The sequence below is a fragment of the Chenopodium album genome, chromosome 13 (genome assembly GCF_948465745.1).
Source record: "Chenopodium album chromosome 13, dcCheAlbu1.1, whole genome shotgun sequence".
Classification (NCBI taxonomy): domain Eukaryota; kingdom Viridiplantae; phylum Streptophyta; class Magnoliopsida; order Caryophyllales; family Amaranthaceae; genus Chenopodium; species Chenopodium album.
The window spans coordinates 45,732,707-45,747,186 of NC_137846.1; the positions used below are offsets into that span (position 1 = coordinate 45,732,707).

At 41.2% G+C, this 14,480-nt stretch overlaps 1 pseudogene; it reads left to right on the forward strand.

Annotated features, from left to right (window-relative positions):
- Positions 1-5,574: 5,574 nt before the first annotated feature.
- LOC145577166 (small nucleolar RNA R71) lies at positions 5,575-5,673 on the forward strand (annotated as a pseudogene).
- The last annotated feature ends 8,807 nt before the right edge of the window (positions 5,674-14,480 follow it).

Genomic DNA, 14,480 nt, shown 5'->3' on the forward strand with positions numbered 1-14,480 from the left:
GGTAAAAAGCATGAGAAGCTAAAAGGGAACTAATAACTACTACCATCACCACCACCACTCCCACTTGGCCCGGCCCCATCGGGGTCTCTGTTGCGCTCGGGGTCATCGAAGGGATGAGGGTAAGGCTCCCATCCTCCGGTGTACCCCTCGGGCCACCCATAATGCCCCTTGAAAAGATCGTGTTGCCAAGAAGCAAGAGGGGTGTAGTTATCGGGCAAAGTGAGCTCAAAAGGGTGGTTGGGATGGACATGGGGGTAGTTAGGATCCCCCCTATGGTCACTACCACCCGGAGCCTTGTAATCATAGTTACCATGCTCGTCCGGGTAATAGTGACGCTCGGTGTCGGGGTTAGAAGGCCCCGACCAATAAGGATGCCCAAACGAAGGTAGAGGACCTTGTTGGGGCGGGAAATACGGATAGTTAACCGGGGGAGTAATGTTCCCACGGTTAACTTCCGCATCATAAAGTTGTTGTTGTTGTATAAACATACCTTGTTGCATCTCTTGAATACCTCTTATTTGGTCATAGAGGGCCCCAAAGTCTTGATCGTACATGCCGTCTACGTGGACTTTCAATCCACTCATTTGCTCACTAAGAGCCTTCAAATCTTCATTGGCAAAAGCATGTTGCCCTTGCTCTTGTTCTTGCTCATGAGGAGCTTGTTGTTGTAGAGAAAAATGTTGTTGTTGTTGATGTTGTTGTTGTTGTTGATTTTGTTGTTCTTCCTCATCTTGGGATGCCGGAAGGACCTGGGAACATGCCAAACATTGTCGGCAATCCTAGCCAAAGAAGTCAAGCTAGGGTTAGGCAAGAAGCACCAATGCTCGTTGCCCCTTAGCCACTCATATCTCCCTTCACTAAAACCCTTGGAGATAAATTGGATTTGACCTAATTGTTGCATATCGAGGTAGATGGAATCTGCATCCCCGATCTCCTTACAAAATGGGAGATAATCATCGAGGCGAAGGTGAGTCAAAAGCCTAGTTACCATACCCCCACATGGGATCTCTCCCGTCCTCCTTTTGCGAAGGTCCAAGCAATATTGGGCAAAGATGTAGCCCAAGTTCAACCGGCCCACAAACTCCGGGCGAGTAGATAGCCAAAGGACCTTGAGCTCCAATTTACTCAATTTCCCCATCTCTTGCTTGGGGAACAAGACATAGCCCAATAGACGGTGTACAACCCTAAGACAAGGTTGGTACACGTCCGAAATCTTGGCCTTGTTGGCGATGAACTCACTACCACCGGAGATGTCTTCCCACCAAGAATCTTGATCATAATCCGGGAAGATGAAGTGTTCAACGTTAATAATATCCCCATGGGGATCAAAATCCAAAGCGGCGTTGAACTCTTCTAAAGATTGGTCAAAGATGTTGTTGAACAATTGGAACCGCACCCTATATACCCCTCCAATGGGTACAAGCTCCAAGGTAGCCAAGAACTCCAAGGTAGGCTCCTTGTAGGTGCGGTAGGCATCGGCGATGAAAGTCCCCAATCTCAAATTCAAAAGCAATGACCGCACATCATTATCAATCCCCAACTTCAACATATCGGATTGAAAGTAATGGCGGGTTTGTTTGAGGGTTCTTTCATCTTTTAGATTTTGGTAGAAGGCTTTTTGTTTATCGGTGAAATTTTTCTTTTTTGGAAGAGAGGTTGGAGGTCGTGTTTGAGTGGAAGATGGGTTGGAAGTACTAGGCCTAGAAGATGTACTAGGCCTAGTGGAGGTACTTAGGCGGGGAGGTTCCTCGATGCTAACATCGGTTTTTCGCTTTTTGGTGAGTTTCTTGAGGTATTTAGACATTGTGAGAGGTATAGAAGATCACCAACAACCAATCAAGTAGCAAACCAAAGAACCAAGAGCACCACACCCAAATTCACCACTTACTACCAATATCACCAAACTTCAATTTCACAATTCCCTTCAATCAAACCAATTCCAAACCAATCAACAATATCAATGTACCAAGAAAAATTCCTTTTCAATCAATCCAAGAGCAAACACAAAGCCAATACCGAAATCACCACATACTACCAACTTTCCAAAATTTCAACTCACAAGAATTCAACCAAAATTGATGAAAATCGCTACAAAATCAACAAACAACACAATGTCATGCAAAATCAATCAACAAATATCACCAAATCACAACCAAAATCAAGAACAAGCATCAAAAATCACAAAATCAATACTACACTATTCATGCTCATACAAATTTGTAATTCATGCAAATTTATGATATAATTGGCAAAATTAAAGCAAGGATTAGTGATTATACCATAAAAGAAGCAAGATAAACCAATTTTGAGCAAGCAATTCCAACTCCACACAAAACTCCCAATTTTCGGCCACCAAGAGTAGGAGAGAGAGTGAGTGAAATTTGGGTCAAATTGTGAGGAATTTGTAGTGTAGAAAGATTTGTGAGTGATTTTGAGTAAGAATGGAGTGATTTTGGTGAGGATTTGAGTGATTTTAGATGATGAATGAGAGGGTTGGAGATGCGCACAAGGAGGAGGGTTTGAAGGGAGTTTCGTGAGTTAGGAGATGATGAATGAAGGAGTGAAGGGAAAAAGGAGGAAGAAGAAGGTTAAATGGCACGTCCAGCATCTGTGCGGCCGCACAGAGCTGATGTGCGCCCGCACACGCAGGCTGTGCGCCCGCACATGCCTCGTGTGCGGCCGCACATCCCTGTGCGTGCTCCTTCCTTCCTTTTTCTCAAAAATTTGATACTTACTGCCTATTTTGGTGCGCACATGAATCATGATGGTGATGAGGAACAACATAGGCAGTAGCTAAAATCATTTTCAAAGTCCTCAAAGTTAAAAATTCATGTGCACACCTCAAAAATTCACTAAGTATCAATTTTCTCCAACTTTCAAAATATAAATTTCCTATCTCACCTCTCTAAAATTCTTACCCTTTTACCTCAAATTTCGATTAGAATCGAACAAAATATGATTTGTGCCATGAACACCTTCCATCCATCATGCATATTTGTTGAATTCCAATCCCGCAAACGGACATCCTAAAATTCCAAATAAAAAGAAAAGTAAAAGAAAAGACAAAGTAATAAAAGAAACAAAAATGAGAAAATTCAAAAATCAAAGAGAAAGGTTAGAAACTCCGGGTTGCCTCCCGGGAAGCGCTTGCTTAAGGTCCTAAGCTCGACCCTTCCTCCTAATCATGGAGGATCAAAGAACACCACCTTCTTCAAGGTGGTTGATAGAGCAAATTCTTCTTCAACCTTTGGCAACTTCTCATTGTTGCTTAATGAAACTCTCACAAACTTCTTTTCAAATTCTTCTTTTTCACTTCTCAACTTCTTCCTTTTCCTTGTTTTCTTCGAGTCACGGGCCTTTTTCTTCGGCTTGACTTTAACATCCTTAGTCATGGAAGCTTTCTCGTCCTCATGAGGATTAAGCTTGAACCAATTTGGAAACCCAATATCTTTCTCATCCCTTGGCTTTTGAATCACAAATTCTTCTTCACTAACATGATCAATACTTGCACAAACATCATCAACAATCTCAAAAACATTATTAGTAGAAGAATCAATCATGCACATACCATCAATGGAACGAGAAAGACTAGCACATGCAATATCTTGGACACAAGACAAAGACTCATGCATTGGTTTTAACTTAAAACTCTCTTCTAATTTCCCACACCTCAAAGTAATTTGACCTCCTTTGACATCTATTAAAGCTCCCGAGGTAGCTAAGAAAGGTCTCCCTAAGATGATTGGAATATGTTCATCCTCCTCAATCTCTAGAACAACAAAATCCACCGGAAAAACAAACTCTCCAATCCTTAAGGGGACATCATCAATTCTTCCCTTAGGAAGCTTAATAGAACGGTCGGCCAATTGAAGTGTTATCTTGGATGGTTGAAGCTCACCTAGATCAAGCCTTTCGAAGACCGAAAAGGGCATAATACTCACACTAGCCCCTAGATCACACAAAGCATTTTCAAAAACCATTTCCTTAATTTGACAAGGGATTGAAAAATTCCCCGGATCCTCCATCTTCCTTGGGAGTTCACCATGGATAAGAGCACTAAAGCACTTCCCTCCTTCCACCGAACTACTCTCATCAAAATCCTCCTTCTCTTTTAAGATCTCCTTAACAAACTTGGAGTACTTAGGCATGTCGGGAATTGGTTCGGTAGAGGGTGTAGAATCATGAACATACTTAAAAGCTTCAAGGAACTTCCCAAATTGCTCATCCATTTTGAATCTCAAATATTTTTGGGGATATGGTAGATCGGGAAATCTCTCTATCTCACTCATCTTTTCATCAACACACTCTTCTCTTTTGTCAACCTCACAAAAGAATTCCTTAGACTCAACTTTTTCCACTTCATTCTCCTTAGCACCACTCTCATCTCTTCCCTCTTTTGAACAAGAAACTCCCTCATCAAAATCATTTCCACCACTTGTGGCAATAGAGTACACGGGTTTCTTTGGTTCAACACCTTGGGAAGGCAAAGATGAAGGACTAGCAAAATCCTTAATAGTGCTTGCTAATTGAGTAATTTGAGTCTCAAGCATCTTATTGTGGGTCATCATCTCATTGAATTTCTTATCACTAACCGCCATATAGGTGTTAATGATCTTGGTTTGATTATCAATCAACTCTTCCAAGGTTGTCTTAGGAGAAGAAGGTTGTGAATAGGAATTTTCACCTTGAGTCTTTGGAACAAAGCCGGGTGGGGGACCTCTTTGAGCATTGTTTTGAAAATTTCCCCTTCCTTGATTGTTCCAATTACTCCTATTTTGATTTGAACCATAACCTTGATTATGGTTACCACCACCATGATTATGGTTTCCATTACCTTGGTTATGATTTACATAACCTTGGTTTTGATTACCATAATTATGATTTTGATTACCATAGTTTTGGCTTTGATTTTGGCTACTATAACCTTGGTTATGGTTACCACGAGAACCTTGATTCCCTTGGTTCCTATAACCACCATTATGATTATAGTTGTCAAAATTGCCTTGGTTTTGGTAATTCCTATTCCATTGGCCTTTTTGATTATCAAACCTTTGAACATTGTTGTTTGACACAAAATTAACATGTTCACACTCATTGTTGTCAAATTCATAAACACATTCATTAGGACAAACACTAGAGTCATGATCATACGATCCACATGCATCACAAAACAAGCAACCTAAAGGCATATTATGTGAAGAGGGAGGGGGTTGAAAGTTAGAAGGAGTACCTCTCCCCTTAAATTGGGAGGGAAGATTAGAAGCTTGAGAAGAGGTAGAAGTGCTCTCCAACTTAGCTTTGATTGCGGTGACCTCCTTTCCTAAGTTTGTCATTTGGGAGGAAAGGTTGTTGATTGCATTGAGATGGTCCACCGAATACAATGAAGATTGCTTGCTTGAAGAGTCTCTCTCCCCATCTTGCCAATCCCTATAATATGTCACCACGTCCTCAATGATGTCCACAACTTCTTCTTCGGTTTTGTTCATGATAGGGCCCCCGGCCCCTCCATCAAGACATGACTTGCCTTGGGGACTTAAACCGCCATAGAAGATTTGGATCACTTGGTATGTGGGGATTCCGTGGTGAGGGCACTCCCTTTGATACTCTTTGAATCTCTCCCATGCTTCATAAAGGCTTTCACTCGGCCTTTGCTTGAACCCTTGAATCAAGGCTCTTGCCTCCGCCGTCTTCTTTTGGGGATAGAAACGGGACAAGAAAGCCTTTGTAACATCATCCCAAGTTCTCAAGGAGTTGGGCTTCACCTCCTTGTCTAGCCACTCCAAAGATCTTCCTATTAGAGAGAAAGGGAACAACTTGAGGCGGATGAATTCTTGAGAGACCCCATTGACTTTGATAGTGTTGCAATATTTTTCAAATTCTTTCAAATGGTTCAATGGGCTCTCATTCTTAGCCCCACTATATTGCCTTCTCTCAATCAAGGTGATCATTGCCGGCCGGATTTCGAAGTCATTTGCCGGGGTAGTAGGTGGAGCTATTCCACTCTCAAACCTATATGCCCCGGGCACTCCAAGCTCCTTCAAGGCTATTCTAGGATTTTCACCCATTCCTTGTTCTTCTTGAATTTCTTCTTCACTTGAAAAGATATAAGCCAAGGATCTATTATCCACTCTTCTTCTTGAAAGAGTCCTCTCAATTTCCGGATCAAGGGGAACAAGGGGACGATCACGGGTTCTATGCATGCAAAACTCACACAAAAATGTTAGTAGCACGGCTACAAATGTAGCCTAGAGAAACAAAATTTTTTTGTATTTTATCAAAATGAAATAGACTCAAAAACAACATACACTCAAGCACCATTCCCCGGCAACGGCGCCATTTTGATGGGAAGGAGAACGGTAGGTCGTTGGGCTACCACCCCACCCTATCAAACAAAATTTGTAACTTAACTAACCCCTATTTAGCGTAGTGGCAAGTCAAGGTCGAACCCAAGGGAATGGATATCAAGTGCACAATGTCTAAATCAAGCTATTTCGGAATCAAGAAGGGGTTTGAGGTAGAACTAAGGCTAAACTAGGTAACGCAAACTTGTATAAAATCAATCTAAGACACTAGGGCAATGGATCCACATGCAATCATAATGGAAACGGTAATTTGGGAGGTCAAACCGACTAAGTCAAGCGATATGAAGGAAAATCTTCATGTATCCAAAAGAGCATACTAAGGTGGTTCACCTAGAGGTCTAACTAGCGTCAACTACGCTAAACACTACCTAGGGAACGTCACAAAGCACCTCAATCGTGAAATTGCAAGTCTACTAATCAATGGTCCGTATCATAGCAAGCTTACAATGCAATCTAGTGCATTAATCAAAGATGGCCAAACCTCAATTAATCACACACATGCACATGAAATATCAACCAAATTTAATCATATCATAAACTCCATCAATTATCCCCAAATTACACTATTCCACCATTCATACATGCTTCACCATCTCCCTAGCTAGGAAACTACTCACTAGCCATAGAAATGGAGATCAAAACTACAACATTCATCAAATTCATTATCAACATGCTTGAATTCAAAGATTAAACCAACAATCAATCAAAATCAATCAAAATTCAATCAATAACCAAATCAATCATCAACAATATGAAAAACTAATGAAATCAACTAAAATCAAACTTGTATTGAAATCAAGAAGAAGATCCTTACAAAACTTTAATCCAAAGATCAAATACAATGAGGAATCCTTGAGCAATCACCAAAAATCATGAGTTTCTCTCTCTAGTTCTTGAGTTTCTCTCTCTAAAATTCTCCCAAAAACTAACTATCAAATTCAATCTAAAACTAAAACTTCCTCCTCTAAAAATAGGTAGAAAAAACTATATATACAAGGAGGAGGTCGGTAATGACGCCCAAAAATAGACCCTCATAAGTGCGGGCGCTCGAAGGAGTGTACCCAGGAATGTGCGCCCGCACACACCTGATGTGCGGCCGCACACGACAGATGTGCGGCCGCACACTCCTCAAGTGCGCCCGCACATGGCTGCAGCTTCCTCCTTTCTTCTTTGCCCTTGCTCACGAGGTGCACGCATCCTAGATGATGATGATGGAGGACAAGGTAGGCAGCAACTTCCTTGAATTTCTTGAAGAATTAAAGCCATGAATAAGGCATAAACAAAGCCTTGAAGCTCGCCCCTTGGATCCACCTTTGACTTGGAACTTCTTGCACCTTCTTTAGGCATAAAAGCAATGAAAACTCGTAGAGAGGAGGCTCGGGAATTCTTGGACAATCAATTACCACCTACAAGCAAAAGATAAAAAGCAAGTAAAAGAGAAAAATAACAAGTAAAGTAGAAAAAGACATGGAAAAGAGAAACTAACTACAAAAAGCATAAAATGAAGAAAACAAGAATAAAACTAAGGAAAACTAAAGAAAAGAGAGATAAAATGAAATAAAAATCATCCAAAAAGGAACCAAATGAGTGCCAAAAATGTCACTCATCAAGGTATTCCGGGAAGTGCAGGCGCTAATACGGGAGGATTTGCGAGGTAGGCTTTGATCCAGTCAAAGGCTTTTTTGACACTCATCATCCCATATTACTGGTACGTTCTTCTTGAGCTTTTTGAAGATTGGTTCACATATCGTTGTCAGTTTTGATATGAACCTACTTATGTATTGCAACCGGCCAATGAATCCTCGAATCTGTTTCTCAGTCTTGGGCGGTGGCATTGACATGATTGCTTTAATCTTGGTTGGATCTATCTCTATTCCTCTAGAGCTTATGACGTACCCCAAGTGCTTGCCTGAGGTGACTCCAAAAGCACATTTTGATGGATTCAACCTCATATTGTATTTTCTTAACCTTTCGAAAAATTTCCTTAAGGCTACTTGATGGCCTGGACGGTCCTTTGATTTCACAATCATGTCGTCGACATATACTTCAACTTCTTTGTGCATCATGTCATGAAGCAAGGCAGTTGCCGCACGTTGGTAAGTAGCACCTGCGTTTTTCAACCCAAATGGCATTACCGTGTAACAGTAAGTGCCCCATGGTGTGATGAAAGTTGTCTTCTCCATGTCTTCTTCCGCCATGAGAATTTGATTGTACCCTGCGTATCCATCCATAAATGAGAGAAGCGTGTGATTTGCTGTGTTGTCTACTAGAATATCGATGTGTGGCAAAGGGAAGTCATCCTTTGGACTTGCCTTATTTAGATCTCGATAGTCGACACACATCCTTACCCTTCCGTCTTTCTTTGGAACTGGGACGACGTTGGCGACCCATTCGGGGTATTTGGATACCTTGATGAAGCCTGCAGTTATTTGTTTTTGAACTTCTTCTTTTATTTTAAGTGCTACGTCGGGTTTCATTCGACGCAACTTTTGTTTTACAGGTTTCATTCCTGGGATTAATGGTATAGTGTGTTGAGCTATTTCTCTGTTAATTCCTGGCATATCTTCGTATGACCAAGCAAATACATCGATAAATTCTTTAAGCAAATCAATTAAATCGGTTCTTTCTTGTTTATTCAATGTTAGTCCGATTTTAACTTCTCTTTTATGAGTTGAATCATTTGAGATGTCAACTGTTTCAGTCTCTTCAATTACTGGTGTTTTCTTTTCAAGTGTTTCCATTGCTTTAATAAATTCTTTATCTTTTTCATCGTTAGCTAAGCAATGTTCGTCATCTTGAGTTAGGGAAGAACACGAGAAGTAAGGAGAATGAGCGATATTATTATACTCTGAGATCATTACATTAAAGAGCAATATGTCCTCAGGGACTGGATCACCAACTATCCTAGGAGAAGAAATAGGAAGGGGAGGCGTTATAGCTAAAGACCTAGAAAATTCTACAGGGAAAGACTCTGACTCAGACTCTGATTCTGACTCTGACGATTCTTCAAACATTGGCCCTTGTCCTATCGTGATTGATATCTTCCTCCCACTCGGAGTGGTCACCTTGATAGTCTTGCGCCACCCTTGCAGTGATCCTTCAGCTGGAGTAATTAGCTTTGAGGGGTCGAAGTTTTCGCTTTGTAGGACCGTTTGAATGAGTGAGGAGTTATCTTCCTCATAAACTGGCTCATTCTTTTCTCGCCCAAACAATAATCCCATGACGTTAAAGTCAAAGCATGGAGGTGTTTTCTCCTTATGGACGGGAGTTGGGATTTCGTCAGTGAAATAGCAATCCAAGAAAATCTCGAATCCTGGTTGTCGTATGCCATTTACAACAAATGGTTCAGGAAATTCATGGCATGGATAGTCCTCTCCTTCTTTTATAAACTGTCCATTAAGCGTAAGAGGGTATTGATCCATTGGAATTGCTTTCTTTTGAATGCGAGCGTTCCTACGTGCTTTCAATTTGTCCTGGGCTCGCTTGAGATCTTTCCGAATCGGTTCGAAACCAAGTCCGAAAGTATCTAGTTTAGGGAGGCCAGGTGACTCTATCGATTTTGCTATCCCCTTCTTCTTTCCTAAGGTCATCCCAGGGAAGTGTCCTTGTTTCTTTAGCATAGTGTTGATAATCATGTTGGAATGGGGGTCATGGCAAAGAGATGTCCTTTCATCCTTTTGGATTAAGGAGACTTCTTCGTTAAAGCCCCATAGGTCTTCATCATCTTCGTCGTGCTCCACGTTGATGATTGGATTCTCTATTGATTTGATCCTCATTGGCGAAGCATCAATGGTGATGGGGATTCCTCCAACTATGGCTTTCACTTGTTGGTGGAGAGATGAAGGGACGGCCTTTAGATCATGGAGCCAAGGGCGTCCTAACAACAGATTGAATGAGGCTTTGATGTCTACCACTTGAAAAGTAGTAGCATGTTTTATTGCTCCTGCCGTCACATTTAGGGTTATTTTGCCAAGAGCTTGACGTCGAGTATTATCGTAAGCTCTTATTCCTTGTGTGGACGGATTTAAATCCTCATCCTTTATGCCGAGCATCCTCGCAGTCCTAAGTGGACAGACATTGATAGCTGATCCATTGTCTACAAGAGTCATGGGAACGTTCATCCTTTTGCAGACTACCGTGAGGTTTAACGCCTTGTAGTGTTGTCACCTTCCGGGGGTAAATCTTTATCAGAGAAGGTGATTAGATTAATTGGACTAGGGAGATCACTCGTGAGGAATTTATCTAGTCCCTCAGGAGTGGTGTCAGAATCTATCCCGATTTTGTCCAAGGAATTCATCACAGCTAACCTATGTTCTCGAGATGTAGCTAGAAACTTCCATACGTTCATCTCAACTTTTGTCTTCTTGAATTGTTTAATGATGTCATTGTCTTCGATGATAGGTATGGGAACTTGTTGTACAGTAGGCATAGGTTGTGTTGAAACGGGAGGTTGTATTCTCCCGGATCTTGTGAGGACGTCTATTGATGAATCTTCTTCAGCCCAAATGTCGTCCGTGGCGTATGATATGGAAGGTGAAGGTCCTACTATGTCTTTTAGATAGACATCTTCTTCGTCACTGTCCCATACTCCATTAACATTTATGTCTTCTTCTTGTTGAACTTGGACTAATTCTTTTCGATCAATCATTTTCTGCACCAAATCCTTGAAGCAGTTTTCTAGGGTGTGTCCTCATGACTGATGGTATTGACAGTAATATCTATCTGTTCTTTTTAATGATTCAAATGGTCTCGGTTCGAGAGGTTTGACCTTGCCACTCTCGGAGAGCATTTTAAACATTTGTGCATACGGGATCCCAATTGGAGTATAAACTTTATTGCTCTTCTTGGGTCTTTCGGTGACTTGTAAGGGAAAGTATTTTGCCTCATAAGTCGTTTTTACTGGTGTGAATTCTCTCTTAGGTTCTTCATCATATTCCTTGCGAAGTTCATTCAAAATTTTGAGAGTTTCATGTAACAATTGCGATGTCTCCCTCAGATACAGTGTGAGTATTCGTATCTCTACCTCATTTGCTGGTTCTGGAAGATTACCTTCGACATCGAAAAAGGTCTCCTCTTCTTCCTCTTCGACGTTGATTACTTTGACAGGCTTAATGAGAGGTGAGGGGTCAACTTCGCTTTCTTCATTGGAGATAGCCAATGTGTGAGCTAGAGGTGCATTGTCAATACTCGGTTTCTTACTGGTAGGGGGCAACGGCAGCTTGTTACTGTCAATTAAGTCTTGTATAGCTTCCTTAAGCTTCCAACAGCTTTCAGTAGAATGGCCCCTACCTTGATGATATTTGCAATGCGCATTGGGGTTCCAATTAGGCGACCTCTTCTCGACTGGTGGATCTCCAAATGGTCCAATGGGAGTTATAAGACCTTTTGCATTTAGCCGATCAAACGCGGTGTCATAACTCATGCCAATAGGAGTGAAGTTTCTCCTAAACGGTTTCTTTTGTCCTTGGTTGTTCATGGCGAGGACTTCTCCCAGATTAAAGGTGCTAACATTATTTGAGTGGGCGGTTTTGGAAGAAGAAGGATTGTCGTTCTTCTTTCCTTTCTAGCCACTGTTGGAGTTATTGTTGGCAACTTTAGATTTAGCCAAGTCATCTTCGATATTAATCCCAATATCATAAACGGCTTTAAAGGTATGAAGGTTATTTTGATATTTAAGATGTTTTGAATATTTTTCTTGGAGGTTTTTAATGAACAGTCTCACGGACTCTTTTTCACTTGGTACCTCAATCATTTTAGCTGAGGTTTCTCTCCACTTGTTAAAGAAGGATGTGAAGCCTTCATTCTCCTTCTGTTTGAGGATTTCAAGTTCTCTATGGTCGGTTTCGACTTGAACGTTGCACTTGTACCTATCAACGAAAGCGTTTGCTATGGATTCCCAGGTAGAGGTCTTTTCTTTTTCAAGAGAAAAGAACCATTGTTGGCAAACGGTCTCGAGAGATAGCGAGAACAGAGAAGGGAAGACTTTCTTATCGATACCCTTGATACTCATTATTGTTTCAAACGCTCTTAGATGGAAGTATGGGTTGTCGATTGCCCTAAACTTTGGGATGTCGTTGGCACTGAACTTCTGCGGAAGAAGATCCTTATCCACCGAGACCCCTTGGGATGTGAGTTCTTGAAACTTGTAGTCGCTGGACAACTTGCTTAGGCTTTCTTGCATGAGGTCCATTTGTTGTTGCTTCGCGGGATCCTCGATCTTAAGTGCGAGAAGTTACAGTGTCTCAGTTACAGTAGCCAGTTGGTTCTTGAGATCGTTAACTTCTTCCTGAGTTGCCATTATAACTCTTGCCTTCCTCTTGCGAGCTATAGGTTTGTCGAAAAGTTGGACTTGTACGAAGAGGTTATCTTTGATTAATCGTCCTTCCTTTCTTGACCACGCGCTGTAAATTAAGCCAGTTTGCGTTTTAATTACTTGACTCGAATCAATTTGACTTTATGGTTTTTATTTAAAAAAAAAAGAGTATGCATATTTTTAGGGAGCAATAATGTACATGTGTTTAGGGAACTTAAGTATTATTATTTATTGGAGGATTAATATCCGACTTACCCCCCTAAAAAAAATGACGAAAAATAACGCGCGCACACAAGACTCCCTTAATCATGGTCAAGACATGTGTTTTGGTGTGTGTATTGAGTGTAAGTGACATGCTTGGACTCTTGTGTAAGACCATGGGACTTAGTGCCTAAACTCGAATATTGATTCAATTAAGCATTATTGTCGGCAAAATTAACCGAATTAAACAGGAAACTGATTAATTAGACATTAAGTGATGACTCGACAAATAATCCGAACTGTCGGCCAAGCGACAGGACTAGCGTCACAATATGGTGGTTGGCGCCAGACTTTTTAGTAAATGTCTGGCGCTACACACCATACAGTGGCGCTACAGCCCAGATTTTGGCACCAATATTGGAGCCTTGATCTGGGACTGTTTTCGATATTATTAGTCAACTGGGGTATGCCTAAAGTCGTACTAGGTCAATTCCGATTAAAAGAAGAAAAAACTTTATTGACTCGAATTAATTAATTAATTAATTAATTAGGCAAAGTTCTTTAAGTCATTAATTTTAATCTCAACACAAATCAACAAACGGTTAGGAAGAGCATAGGATATATATGCACAACAAATAATGCACAATTAGGCAAGTAAGCACAATATGATGCAATGAGTTCGCAACCTAACCATGGCTCTAGTTCTCTAAAGTTCGGGATATGGTTTAGTCAAATAGGGTCCATGGTTAATTGTCCAGATGCACCGCGTAGAAGCCTAACCGTGAAGGGTTAACGCGTGTGGATAGAACACCGTGAGTTTTTAGAAAAAACTCACTTCCATGGTTTGGTGAATTTAACCTCTCAGATGTACCCTTTGTTGCCAGGAGCGTTCAATCGGGTAGATAGAGCATGAATTCCCAGAGGGTTATGTCCATATGTAGAACACATATGGGTTTCAGAAAAGTGAGAAAAAAATTCAATCAGGAAGTAGGATCAAGCAAACAATACGAAAAACCGGTCGAAATTAGAACACATATTTCTGGCTCGGTATTGGGGGAAATTGGCGCCAGCAAACAGAGACTGGCGCCAACTTTTAACTGTAGCGCCTGGCGCCAATACTGGCGTCTGGCGCTACGGCAAAAAGTGTGGCGCCAAGCTCTGGCCCCTGACGCTACTTCCCACATGCCTCAGCAGCTTTCTGTGCTCAATAAAATCATCCAGTTTTCGCGCGGTGTTATTTCAGTCCTAGTTGTGAAAGACATTTCTCAAATTTCCTACGTGTAAAATCCTATGTTTTTGACTCATTACGGATGGTCTTTCCAATGAGAACCTTTTTATGCATATGACACAATGTTAATCAAAATTACGCACATGAAATACTTAGAACTTTTCGAGTCTCATCCACTCATTCTAAATCATTGCCGAAACAAATTCAGGAATTAAAATAGAAATCCTCCCCAGTGGAGTCGCCAAAAACTGTAGGGAATAGTTTCAAGCTTTAAAAATCCCACTAGCTTGAACCCCACTGTGATCATACACTAAAATACGGTGGCGTCCAAAAGGGAAGAAGATAGAGCAAAAGAGTCGCCAACAAGTTTTTAAGG